At 45.0% G+C, this 14,079-nt stretch overlaps 1 pseudogene; it reads left to right on the top strand.

Annotated features, from left to right (window-relative positions):
• Positions 1-281: 281 nt before the first annotated feature.
• LOC135054370 (5S ribosomal RNA) lies at positions 282-400 on the top strand (annotated as a pseudogene).
• The last annotated feature ends 13,679 nt before the right edge of the window (positions 401-14,079 follow it).

Below are 14,079 nucleotides of genomic sequence, written 5' to 3'. Positions count from 1 at the left end.
TTTTTGTTTTGCCTTTTCCTCCTCCCATCTCAGAATCATACATATATCTTTTCTGACTGCTCTTTCCTCTGTGAACTCTCATCCACGATTCAGAGGAGCGTGTCCCCGCAGGAGATACGCTTCCTCGGTCTAACGTGGACAGCAGATTCACACCTGTTTACTTTCCTGTTACCCTTTTTTATTTTTTCCTTTCAAGTACGCATTTCTGGCATTCTCCTTTCCGAGGAGGAATTTATCCTCCTATTTCGGTGCACTCTCATTGGTACTATAGGTTTGAACTTTCCTACGACCATACCCCTACGTTCACGCCCAATCTCGTCCGATCTTGGAAGCTAAACGCAGGTGGGCTGGGTCAGTACCTAGATGGGCGACCACTAGGGAATACCCAGTGAAGTAGGAAACTCCCCTTCCTGTAGAAAAAACACCAACAGCAGTATCACCACTCATACCTTATTTCCTTATCTCTTTTCACTCTTTACGTAGGTCATTGTTTAGAAGTGTTACTAAGTGTATGGGATCTCCCACTTCACGATTGTAACCCAATCAGGGCTGCAGTAATACAAACACAGTTTGTACAGATCTTGGGCAGAGGGAAGTAACTTAATATGTAGCTAACTTCCGACATGCAATTATCTAGGAATAATTAAGATCTGAACATCTATTTGGTAGACCTTTGTCTCCAGCTAATTTATCTACATCTATCCCATCTCCAACCTGTCAAGTTTAACCCCTATGTACTTTAAAGAGTAGAAATAAATATTGTATTTGGTATTATTCCTCAAATATTTGACTTATCAATTACCATCTAGGAGTGGCACTGCAGTGTCAGACAGGATGGCAAATTAAAAAAATAGTCCCCAAACAGCACATGATGCAAAGAAAAAAAGAGGTGCAATGAGGTAGCTGTGTCACTAAGCTAAGCGACCGACACAAACACCTGGCCCATCTAGGAGTGGCACTGCAGTGTCAGACAGGATGGCACTTCAAAAAATAGTCCCCAAACAGCACATGATGCAAAGAAAAAAAGAGGTGCACCAAGGTTGCTGGATGGCTAAGCTAAGTGACCCAAGTGGCCGACACAAACACCTGGCCCATCTAGGAGTGGCACTGCAGTGTCACGCAGGATGTCCCTTCCAAAAAACCCTCCCCAAACAGCACATGACGCAAAGAAAAAAGAGGTGCAATGAGGTAGCTGTGTGGCTAAGCTAAATGACCCAAGTGGCCGACACAAACACCTGGCCCATCTAGGAGTGGCACTGCAGTTTTCTAACGAGAGGATGAGTGCTTCCATCCTCATGTGAATCTGAACCACTAGCCATAAACATAGGCCAGGGCCTCAGCCGTTCCTTGCCACTCCGTGTCGTAAATGGCATATTGGCAAGTTTACGCTTCTCATCAGACGCTTTTAATTTTGATTTTTGGGTCATTTTTACTGAACTTTTGTTTTTTGTATTTTACATGCTCTCTACTATGACATTCGGCATCGGCCTTGGCAGACGACGTTGATGGCATTTCAACGTCTCGGCCATGACTAGTGGCAGCAGCTACAGCACGAGGTGGAAGTGGATCTTGATCTTTCCCTATTTTACCCTACACATTTTTGTTCTCCATTTTTTAATGTGTGGAATTATATGCCAGTAATAAATCAATAGCAATGGCCTACTGTACCGTACTGCTATATATTATATACTGGTGGTCAGCAAAATTATGCACTGTCCTCCTACTATATATACTGCGCAAAACTTAAATGCACCACAGGTATGGATGGATAGTATACTTGACGACACAGAGGTAGGTAGAGCAGTGGACTACTGTACCGTACTGCTATATATTATATACTGGTGGTCAGCAAAATTATGCACTGTCCTCCTACTATATATACTGCGCAAAACTTAAATGCACCACAGGTATGGATGGATAGTATACTTGACGACACAGAGGTAGGTAGAGCAGTAGACTACTGTATCGTACTGCTATATATTATATACTGGTGGTCAGCAAAATTATGCACTGTCCTCCTACTTTAAATACTGCACACAGCAACTAAAATGCACCACAGATATGGATGGATAGTACACTTGACGACACAGAGGTAGGTAGAGCAGTGGACTACTGTATCGTACTGCTATATATTATATACTGGTGGTCAGCAAAATTATGCACTGTCCCCCTACTATATATACTGTGCAAAACTTAAATTCACCATAGGTATGGATGGATAGTATACTTGATGACACAGAGGTAGGTAGAGCAGTGGACTACTGTACTGTACTGATATAATACTGGTGGTCACTGGTCAGCAAAATTCTGTACTGTCCTCCTACTATATACTACAATGCAGCACAGATATGGAGCGTTTTTCACGCAGAGAACGTAGATATTTTCAGCACACTGAGCACAGATATTTGCAAGCACACTGAGCACAGATATTTTCAGCACACTGAGCACAGATATTTGCAGCACACTGAACACTACTGCGCACAACAACTAAAATGCACCACAGGTATGGATGGATAGTATACTTGACGACACAGAGGTAGGTAGAGCAGTGGACTACTGTACTGTACTGCTATATATTATATACTGGTGGTCAACAAAATTATGCACTGTCCTCCTACTACTGCGCAAAACTTAAATGCACCACAGGTATGGATGGATAGTATACTTGACGACACAGAGGTAGGTAGAGCAGTGGACTACTGTACCGTACTGCTATATATTATATACTGGTGGTCAGCAAAATTATGCACTGTCCTCCTACTACTGCGCACAACAACTAAAATGCACCACAGGTATGGATGGATAGTATACTTGACGATACAGAGGTAGGTAGAGCAGTGGACTACTGTACCGTACTGCTATATATTATATACTGGTAGGGATGAGCGGGTTCGGTTCCTCGGAATCCGAACCCGCCCGAACTTCATGTTTTTTTACACGGGGCCGAGCGACTCGGATCTTCCCGCCTTGCTCGGTTAACCCGAGCGCGCCCGAACGTCATCATCCCGCTGTCGGATTCTCGCGAGGCTCGGATTCTATCGCGAGACTCGGATTCTATATAAGGAGCCGCGCGTCGCCGCCATTTTCACACGTGCATTGAGATTCATAGGGAGAGGACGTGGCTGGCGTCCTCTCCGTTTATAGAGAAGAGAGTGAGACAGTAGAGAGAGAGACACAGTAGTAATTTTTGGGAGCATTAGGAGGAGTACTAGTTACTTGCTGAAGTGATAGATAGTGTGACTGTATATTATCTGACTTGTGGGGGAGACACTGACAGTGGGGAGCAGTTAGAGTCTGAGAGCAGGACTCAGGAGTACATATAACGTACAGTGCACACTTTTGCTGCCAGAGTGCCACACTGCCATTGTGACCACACTGACCACCAGTATAATATATATTGTGATTGTCTGCTTAGGAGTACTACTTGCAAGTTGCTGATAGTGTGACCAGTGAACTGACCACCAGTCACCACCAGTTTAATATATATATATATATATATATATATAGAAAATAGTAACATGCGGCACTCACAGCTTAGTAGAAACTGGTGAATAAACGGCCAGACTCCGTGAAGATCAACGTTTCAATTTATAAAATTTTCGTCAGTATCCTGACGAAAATTTTATAAATTGAAACGTTGATCTTCACGGAGTCTGGCCGTTTATTCACCAGTTTCTACTAAGCTGTGAGTGCCGCATGTTACTATTTTCTATTTCATCCACACATGGCCGTGAGGGCACCGGGCGTGTATTAAGTATATATTGGAGTGCCGGACATTGCTTACATATATATATATATATATATATAATTGTATATAATATATATATAATATTGTATACCACCTACCCGTGGTTTTTTTTTTCTTTCTTCTTTATACATACTACTATAGTAGCTTACTGTAGCAGTCTGCGGTGCTGCTGAGCTGACAGTGTCCAGCAGGTCCGTCATCAGTCATTACATAATAAATATATATACCTGTCCGGCTGCAGTACTAGTGATATTATATATATATATATATATATATATATATATATATATATATTGATTTCATCTCCTTATCATCCAGTCTATATTAGCAGCAGACACAGTACGGTAGTCCACGGCTGTAGCTACCTCTGTGTCGGCAGTCGCTCGTCCATCCATAATTGTATACCACCTACCCGTGTTTTTTTTTTTTTCTTTCTTCTTTATACATACTACTATAGTAGCTTACTGTAGCAGTCTGCGGTGCTGCTGAGCTGACAGTGTCCAGCAGGTCCGTCATCAGTCATTACATAATAAATATATCTACCTGTCCGGCTGCAGTTCTAGTGTGATATAATATATATTGATTTCATCTCATTATCATCCAGTCTATATTAGCAGCAGACACAGTATGGTAGTCCACGGCTGTAGCTACCTCTGTGTCGGCAGTCGCTCGTCCATCCATAATTGTATACCACCTACCCGTGTTTTTTTTTTTTTTCTTTCTTCTTTATACATACTACTATAGTAGCTTACTGTAGCAGTCTGCGGTGCTGCTGAGCTGACAGTGTCCAGCAGGTCCGTCATCAGTCATTACATAATAAATATATATACCTGTCCGGCTGCAGTACTAGTGATATATTATATATATATATATATATATATATTGATTTCATCTCATTATCATCCAGTCTATATTAGCAGCAGACACAGTACGGTAGTCCACGGCTGTAGCTACCTCTGTGTCGGCAGTCGCTCGTCCATCCATAAGTATACTAGTATCCATCCATCTACATTGTTTACCTGAGGTGCCTTTTAGTTGTGCCTATTAAAATATGGAGAACAAAAATGTTGAGGTTCCAAAATTAGGGAAAGATCAAGATCCACTTCCACCTCGTTCTGAAGCTGCTGCCACTAGTCATGGCCGAGACGATGAAATGCCAGCAACGTCGTCTGCCAAGGCCGATGCCCAATGTCATAGTACAGAGCATGTAAACTCCAAAACACCAAATATCAGTAAAAAAAAGGACTCCAAAATCTAAAATAAAATTGTCGGAGGAGAAGCGTAAACTTGCCAATATTCCATTTACCACACGGAGTGGCAAGGAACGGCTGAGGCCCTGGCCTATGTTCATGGCTAGTGGTTCAGCTTCACATGAGGATGGAAGCACTCAGCCTCTCGCTAGAAAACTGAAAAGACTCAAGCTGGCAAAAGCACCGCAAAGAACTGTGCGTTCTTCGAAATCCCAAATCCACAAGGAGAGTCCAATTGTGTCGGTTGCGATGCCTGACCTTCCCAACACTGGACGTGAAGAGCATGCGCCTTCCACCATTTGCACGCCCCCTGCAAGTGCTGGAAGGAGCACCCGCAGTCCAGTTCCTGATAGTCAGATTGAAGATGTCAGTGTTGAAGTACACCAGGATGAGGAGGATATGGGTGTTGCTGGCGCTGGGGAGGACATTGACAAGGAGGATTCTGATGGTGAGGTGGTTTGTTTAAGTCAGGCACCCGGGGAGACACCTGTTGTCCGTGGGAGGAATAGGACCGTTGACATGCCTGGTGAAAATACCAAAAAAATCAGCTCTTCGGTGTGGAAGTATTTCACAAGAAATGCGGACAACATTTGTCAAGCCGTGTGTTGCCTTTGTCAAGCTGTAATAAGTAGGGGTAAGGACGTTAACCACCTCGGAACATCCTCCCTAATACGTCACCTGCAGCGCATTCACAATAAGTCAGTGACAAGTTCAAAAACTTTGGGCGACAGCGGAAGCAGTCCACTGACCAGTAAATCCCTTCCTCTTATAACCAAGCTCACGCAAACCACCCCACCAACTCCCTCAGTGTCGATTTCCTCCTTCCCCAGGAATGCCAATAGTCCTGCATGCCATGTCACTGGCAATTCTGACGAGTCCTCTCCTGCCTGGGATTCCTCCGATGCATCCTTGCGTGTAACGCCTACTGCTGCTGGCGCTGCTGTTGTTGCTGCTGGGAGTCGATGGTCATCCCAGAGGGGAAGTCGTAAGCCCACTTTTACTACTTCCACCAAGCAATTGACTGTCCAACAGTCCTTTGCGAGGAAGATGAAATATCACAGCAGTCATCCTGTTGCAAAGCGGATAACTGAGGCCTTGACAACTATGTTGGTGTTAGACGTGCGTCCGGTATCCGCCGTTAGTTCACAGGGAACTAGACAATTTATTGAGGCAGTGTGCCCCCGTTACCAAATACCATCTAGGTTCCACTTCTCTAGGCAGGCGATACCGAGAATGTACACGGACGTCAGAAAAAGACTCACCAGTGTCCTAAAAAATGCAGTTGTACCCAATGTCCACTTAACCACGGACATGTGGACAAGTGGAGCAGGGCAGGGTCAGGACTATATGACTGTGACAGCCCACTGGGTAGATGTATGGACTCCCGCCGCAAGAACAGCAGCGGCGGCACCAGTAGCAGCATCTCGCAAACGCCAACTCTTTCCTAGGCAGGCTACGCTTTGTATCACCGGTTTCCAGAATACGCACACAGCTGAAAACCTCTTACGGCAACTGAGGAAGATCATCGCGGAATGGCTTACCCCAATTGGACTCTCCTGTGGATTTGTGGCATCGGACAACGCCAGCAATATTGTTTGTGCATTAAATATGGGCAAATTCCAGCACGTCCCATGTTTTGCACATACCTTGAATTTGGTGGTGCAGAATTTTTTAAAAAACGACAGGGGCGTGCAAGAGATGCTGTCGGTGGCCAGAAGAATTGCGGGACACTTTCGGCGTACAGGCACCACGTACAGAAGACTGGAGCACCACCAAAAACGCCTGAACCTGCCCTGCCATCATCTGAAGCAAGAAGTGGTAACGAGGTGGAATTCAACCCTCTATATGCTTCAGAGGTTGGAGGAGCAGCAAAAGGCCATTCAAGCCTATACAATTGAGCACGATATAGGAGGTGGAATGTACCTGTCTCAAGCGCAGTGGAGAATGATTTCAACGTTGTGCAAGGTTCTGCAACCTTTTGAACTTGCCACACGTGAAGTCAGTTCAGACACTGCCAGCCTGAGTCAGGTCATTCCCCTCATCAGGCTTTTGCAGAAGAAGCTGGAGGCATTGAAGGAGGAGCTAAAAGGGAGCGATTCCGCTAGGCATGTGGGACTTGTGGATGGAGCCCTTAATTCCCTTAACAAGGATTCACGGGTGGTCAATCTGTTGAAATCAGAGCACTACATTTTGGCCACCGTGCTCGATCCTAGATTTAAAACCTACCTTGGATCTCTCTTTCCGGCAGACACAAGTCTGCTGGGGTTCAAAGACCTGCTGGTGACAAAATTGTCAAGTCAAGCGGAACGCGACCTGTCAACATCTCCTCCTTCACATTCTCCCGCAACTGGGGGTGCGAGGAAAAGGATCAGAATTCCGAGCCCATCCGCTGGCGGTGATGCAGGGCAGTCTGGAGCGACTGCTGATGCTGACATCTGGTCCGGACTGAAGGACCTGACAACGATTACGGACATGTCGTCTACTGTCACTGCATATGATTCTCTCACCATTGAAAGAATGGTGGAGGATTATATGAGTGACCGCATCCAAGTAGGCACGTCAGACAGTCCGTACTTATACTGGCAGGAAAAAGAGGCAATTTGGAGGCCCTTGCACAAACTGGCTTTATTCTACCTAAGTTGCCCTCCCACAAGTGTGTACTCCGAAAGAGTGTTTAGTGCCGCCGCTCACCTTGTCAGCAATCTGCGTACGAGGTTACTTCCAGAAAATGTGGAGAAGATGATGTTCATTAAAATGAATTATAATCAATTCCTCCGTGGAGACATTGACCAGCAGCAATTGCCTCCACAAAGTACACAGGGAGCTGAGATGGTGGATTCCAGTGGGGACGAATTGATAATCTGTGAGGAGCGGGATGTACACGGTGATATATCGGAGGATGATGATGAGGTGGACATCTTGCCTCTGTAGAGCCAGTTTGTGCAAGGAGAGATTAATTGCTTCTTTTTCGGTGGGGGTCCAAACCAACCCGTCATTTCAGTCACAGTCGTGTGGCAGACCCTGTCACTGAAATGATGGGTTGGTTAAAGTGTGCATGTCCTGTTTATACAATATAAGGGCGGGTGGGAGGGCCCAAGGACAATTCCATCTTGCACCTCTTTTTTCTTTCATTTTTATTTGCGTCATGTGCTGTTTGGGGAGTGTTTTTTGGAATGGCCATCCTGCGTGACACTGCAGTGCCACTCCTAGATGGGCCAGGTGTTTGTGTCGGCCACTAGGGTCGCTTAGCTTACTCACACAGCTACCTCATTGCGCCTCTTTTTTTCTTCTTTGCGTCATGTGCTGTTTGGGGAGTGTTTTTTGGAAGGGCCATCCTACGTGACACTGCAGTGCCACTCCTAGATGGGCCAGGTGTTTGTGTCGGCCACTAGGGTCGCTTAGCTTACTCACACAGCTACCTCATTGTGCCTCTTTTTTTCTTCTTTGCGTCATGTGCTGTTTGGGGAGTGTTTTTTGGAAGGGCCATCCTGCGTGACACTGCAGTGCCACTCCTAGATGGGCCAGGTGTTTGTGTCGGCCACTAGGGTCGCTTAGCTTACTCACACAGCTACCTCATTGCTCCTCTTTTTTTCTTCTTTGCGTCATGTGCTGTTTGGGGAGTGTTTTTTGGAAGGGCCATCCTGCGTGACACTGCAGTGCCACTCCTAGATGGGCCAGGTGTTTGTGTCGGCCACTAGGGTCGCTTAGCTTAGTCATCCAGCGACCTCGGTGCAAATTTTAGGACTAAAAATAATATTGTGAGGTGTGAGGTATTCAGAATAGACTGAAAATGAGTTGAAATTATGTTTTTTGAGGTTAATAATACTTTGGGATCAAAATGACCCCCAAATTCTATGATTTAAGCTGTTTTTTAGGGTTTTTGAAAAAAACACCCGAATCCAAAACACACCCGAATCCGACAAAAAAAATTCGGTGAGGTTTTGCCAAAACGCGGTCGAACCCAAAACACGGCCGCGGAACCGAACCCAAAACCAAAACACAAAACCCGAAAAATTTCAAGTGCACATCCCTATATACTGGTGGTCAGCAAAATTATGCACTGTCCTCCTACTACTGCGCAAAACTACTAAAATGCACCACAGGTATGGATGGATAGTATACTTGACGACACAGAGGTAGGTAGAGCAGTGGACTACTGTACCGTACTGATATAATACTGGTGGTCACTGGTCAGCAAAATTTTGCACTGTCCTCCTACTATATACTACAATGCAGCACATATATGGAGCGTTTTTCAGGCAGAGAACGTAGATATTTTCAGCACACCGAGCACAGATATTTGCAAGCACACTGAGCAGATTTTTGCAGCACACAGAGCACAGATATTTGCAGCACACTGAACACAACTGAGAGAACGCTGCACACGTCCTCTCCCTATCATCTCCAATGCACGAGTGAAAATGGCGGCGACGCGTGGCTCCTTATATAGAATACGAATCTCGCGAGAATCCGACAGCGGGATGATGACGTTCGGGAGCGCTCGGTTTAACCGAGTAAGGCGGGAAGATTCGAGTCCGCCTTGGAACCAAGTAAAATGGGTGAAGTTCGTGGGGGGGGGGGGGGGGGGTGGGGGTCGGATTCCGAGGAACCGAACCCGCTCATCACTAATTGTTTCTGCTTTTTTTTTTTTTTTTACACTGCAATTTAGATTTCAGTTTGAACGCACCCCACCCAAATCGAACTCTCTCTGCACATGTTATATCTGCCCCACCTGCACTGCACATGGGGGCTAATTTAGATCTGATTGCTGCTGCTCGTTTTCGCACAGCGGGCAATCAGGTCTGAACTGCGCATGCGTATGCACTGCAATGCACAGGCAAGACAGTCCGCAGTGACGGGGAGCGCCGGGCAGCGACAGGATGGTGCGAAAAATCTGATCGCACCGGTGATTGCAAGAAGATTGACAGGAAGAGGGCATTTGTGGGAGTGTCCGGAAACACGCAGGAGGGACCCGGCGTTTTGCGGGTTGAATTAGGCCCTTAATTTCAAAAACAACATTTCCACTGCATTTCAGCGCTGCCACAAATGTACCACAAGTAAGAGTGTTGACGAGGACAAGTCTTGAGATCACTCTATCATGCTGATTGAGTTAGAAATTAGAATAACAGACTGGAAGCTTTAAAAGTAGGGTGGTACTTTTAAATCATTGTTCTTCCTCTGCTAACCATGGTTACCTGCAAGGAAACACATGCAGTCATCATTGCTTTTCACAAAAAGAGCTTCACAGGCGAGATATTGCTGCTAGTAAGATTGCACCTAAATCAACCACTTATTGGATCATCAAGAACTTCATGGAGAGAGAGGTTCAAAAGTTGTAAAGAATGATTCAAGTTGCCCAATAACATCCAGCAAGCACTAGGACCGTCACCTAAAGTTGATTCAGCTGCAGGATCGGGGCACCACCAGTGCAGAGCTTGCTCAAGAATGGCAGCAGGCAAGTGAGAGTGAATCTGCATGCACAGTGAGGCAAAAACTATTGGAGGTTGGCCTGGAGTCAAGAAGGGCAGCAAAGAAGCCACTTCTCTTCAGGAAAAACATCAGGGACATACTGGTATTCTGCAAAAGGTATAGGGATTGGATTGGGGTAAAGTCATTTTCTCTGATGAATCCCCTGTCAGATTGGGGCATCTGGAAAAACACTTGTCCGGAGAAGGAAAGGTGAGCACTACCATCAGTCCTGTGTCATGCCGACAGTAAAGCATCCCGGTACCATTCATGTGTAGGGTTGCTTCTCAGCCATGGGAGTGGGCTCACTCACAATTTTGCCTAAGAACACAGCCATGAATAAAGAATGGTACCAAAACATCCTACAAAAGCAAATTCTCCCAACCATCCAAGAACAGGTTGGTGACGAACAATGCCTTTTCCAGCATTATGGTGCACCTTGCCATAAGGCAAGAGTGATAACTAAGTGGCTAGGGAACAAAAAATTTAAATTTTGGGTCCATGGCCAGGAAACTTCCCAGACCTTAATCCCATTGAGAACTTGTGGTCAATCCTCATGAGGCGGGTGGACAAACAAAACCCCACAAATTCTGGCAAACCCCAACCAATGATTAGGTAAGAATGGGCGGCCAATGGCCATCAGTCAGTATGTGGCCCAGAAGTTTATTGACAGCATGCCAGTGCGAATTGCAAAGGTCTTGAAAAAGAAAGGCCAACACTGCAAATATTGACTCTGCATAAACTTAATGTAATTGTCAACAAAAGCCACTGACACTTATGAAATGCTTGTAATTTTACTTCAGTATCCCATAGTAACATCTGACAAAAATGGTCTAAAAACACTGAAGCAGCATACTTTGTGAAAACCAATACTTGTCATTCTCAAAACTTTTGCCCATGGCTGTACACTGATTGCATACAGAGCACAGCCACTTGTAAGTTTGGAGCCTAACACAAAATGTTGAAATGGTCAAACACAAAAAAAGATAGACACGTCACTTTTTTGCCACGAACAAGCCCCATTAGTGTACTGTGTCCCCTCATATGGGCACGGGCAAGGAGACTCGCTCCGCTACCGCTGCGCTTGGCACAGGTTACTATTTCCAATCGTAGTCCACGTGGATGATAAAGTATGAAAAAGTTGAAAAAAATTAAAAAGAAATCAGAAAATTTGTGTTTACTATATGTATGTAGAACATTGTCATGTCGACCTTTTGACCCTATAGACCTTTTAAGTGTAGATCTAGAGTCCAGATACCAACCCAGGGACCTGTGAGCACTGTAAATAGTCCATTGGATGCATGCATGTAGCGAGTTAATGTAACTTACATTTACTGACCTTTGCAGATGCAATACAATGAGCTGTGCTCACTCACAGTTTTTCAGGTCTGCGTGGTAACCACTTTAATAATATGATGGAACATTGAATTTGAAACACTCAAATTATTTATGTAATGTTTCACTATATTACACTGAATACATACAGTTAAACTATCGTTTGAAATATGAGATGAATGTATCTAATGTACATGTAACTGAATTGATTTGAAAGAATGTTGAATGAGACATAAACAGTTCATCTCACTAAATAGATTAATGGGATAAAAACTGCAATGTAAAAGTTTCACTATGCTGCTCAATGTGCATTGTAGAGTTATAGTGACATCTAGTGGAAAAAATACACATAGCATGTAAAATGTTTCTGGAGAACAGTGGGAAGTGTAGTGGATGTAGAGGGTGATTCAGACCTGATTGCTGGGCTGCTAACTTTGCTGTCCTGCGTTCAGACAGTCTCTGCCCCCAGGGGGAGTGTAAATTTACTGTGCAAGTGTGTGATCTTATGTGTACGTCGAGCTGCAAAAATCCACTGTTTGCAGTTTCTGCGCAGCCTAGGACTTATTCCTACAGTGCGATAGAATGAGGCTGATCGGTGCCAGAGCTGATGTCAGACACCCTCCCTGAAAATGCTTGGGAGCGCCTGCGTTTTTCCGGACACTCCCAGTAAACGGACAGTTGCCACCCACAAATGGCCTCTTCCTGTCAATCACATTGCGAACGCCCGTGCGATCTGAATTTTCGTACCATCTCGTTGCTGACCGCCGTTGCCCTTTGTTGTTGTCCAATGCACGTGTGCATTGTGGTGCATATGCATGCGCAGTTATGACAGCAGCAGTCAGGTCTGAATCACCCCCGAACAGCGTACAATGGGGGTCATTCCGAGTTGATCACTCATTAGCTGTTTTTAGCAGCCGTGCAAACACTATGCCACCTCCCACTGGGAGTGTATTTTAGCTTAGCAGAAGTGCGAAAGAAAGGATCATAGAGCGGCTACAAATTAATTTTGTGCAGTTTCAGAGTAGCTTCAGACCTACTCAGCGCTTGCGATGACTTCAGACCGTTCAGTTCCTGTTTTGACGTCACAAACACTCCCTGCATTCGCCAGCCACGCCTGCGTTTTTCCTGGCACGCTTGCGTTTTTTTTCCGTACACTCCCGGAAAACGGTCAGTTGACACACAGAAACGTCCACTTTATGTCAATCACTCTGCGGCCAGCAGTGCAACTGAAAAGCTTCGCTAGACCCTGTGTGAAACTACATCATTTGTTGTAATAGTACATCACGCGTGCGCATTGCGCCGCATACGCATGCGCAGAAGTAACTATTTTTGCATCATCGCTGCGCAGCAAACATTTTCACCTAGCGATCAACTCAGAATGACCCCCAATGTCCTTTTGCAGCAATGCACTTACTTCCTACTCTCAGGAGACACTTCTGCAAACTAGAAGAGATTTTGGAGAAAAGCATAAAAGACAAAACTAAAGAGGCACACTGTTTTAAAGTACAGGTTGAGTATCCCTTATCCAAAATGCTTGGGACCAGAGGTATTTTGGATATCGGATTTTTCCGTATTTTGGAATAATTGCATCCCATAATGAGATATCATGGTGATGGGACCTAAATCTAAGCACAGAATGCATTTATGTTACATATACACCTTATACACACAGCCGGAATGTAATTTTAGCCAATATTTTTTGTAACTTTGTGCATTGAACAAAGTGTATCTACATTCACACAATTCATTTATGTTTCATATACACCCTATACACACAGCCTGAAGGTCATTTAATACAATATTTTTAATAACTGTGTGTATTAAACAAAGTTTGTGTACATTGAGCCATCAAAAAACAAAGGTTTCACTATCTCACTCTCACTCAAAAAAGTCCGTATTTCGGAATATTTGGATATGGGATACTCAACCTGTATAAACCTTACATCTAAAGTCCAACCACCTACCACTTTCAAAAAGTAAGAAGAAACTAAATCCGGGAACACACTGGGGGCGATATTGGGGTGACTTGCTGTTTCATAATTACAAATTGTCTACATCGTCTAGTGTGTATGATTATTTGCGCACTCCCGCAGTCGCCTGCGACATCATCTGCTTGTCCATGCAACACGCCAACTGGATGATTTGCAGGCGAACTGGCAGGCCCGTCATCAAGGGGGTACTGTGGGCACAACTGTCCTGGGCTCGGCCACTCTGACATAGAGGGGAGGGCCCAGGCCTCTCGTACCGCCCGCCGCCGCCACTGTCCTGCAGTTAGCGGAT

The sequence above is a fragment of the Pseudophryne corroboree genome, chromosome 2 (genome assembly GCF_028390025.1).
Source record: "Pseudophryne corroboree isolate aPseCor3 chromosome 2, aPseCor3.hap2, whole genome shotgun sequence".
Taxonomy (NCBI): domain Eukaryota; kingdom Metazoa; phylum Chordata; class Amphibia; order Anura; family Myobatrachidae; genus Pseudophryne; species Pseudophryne corroboree.
This window is presented reverse-complemented; position numbering and strand designations above follow the sequence as displayed.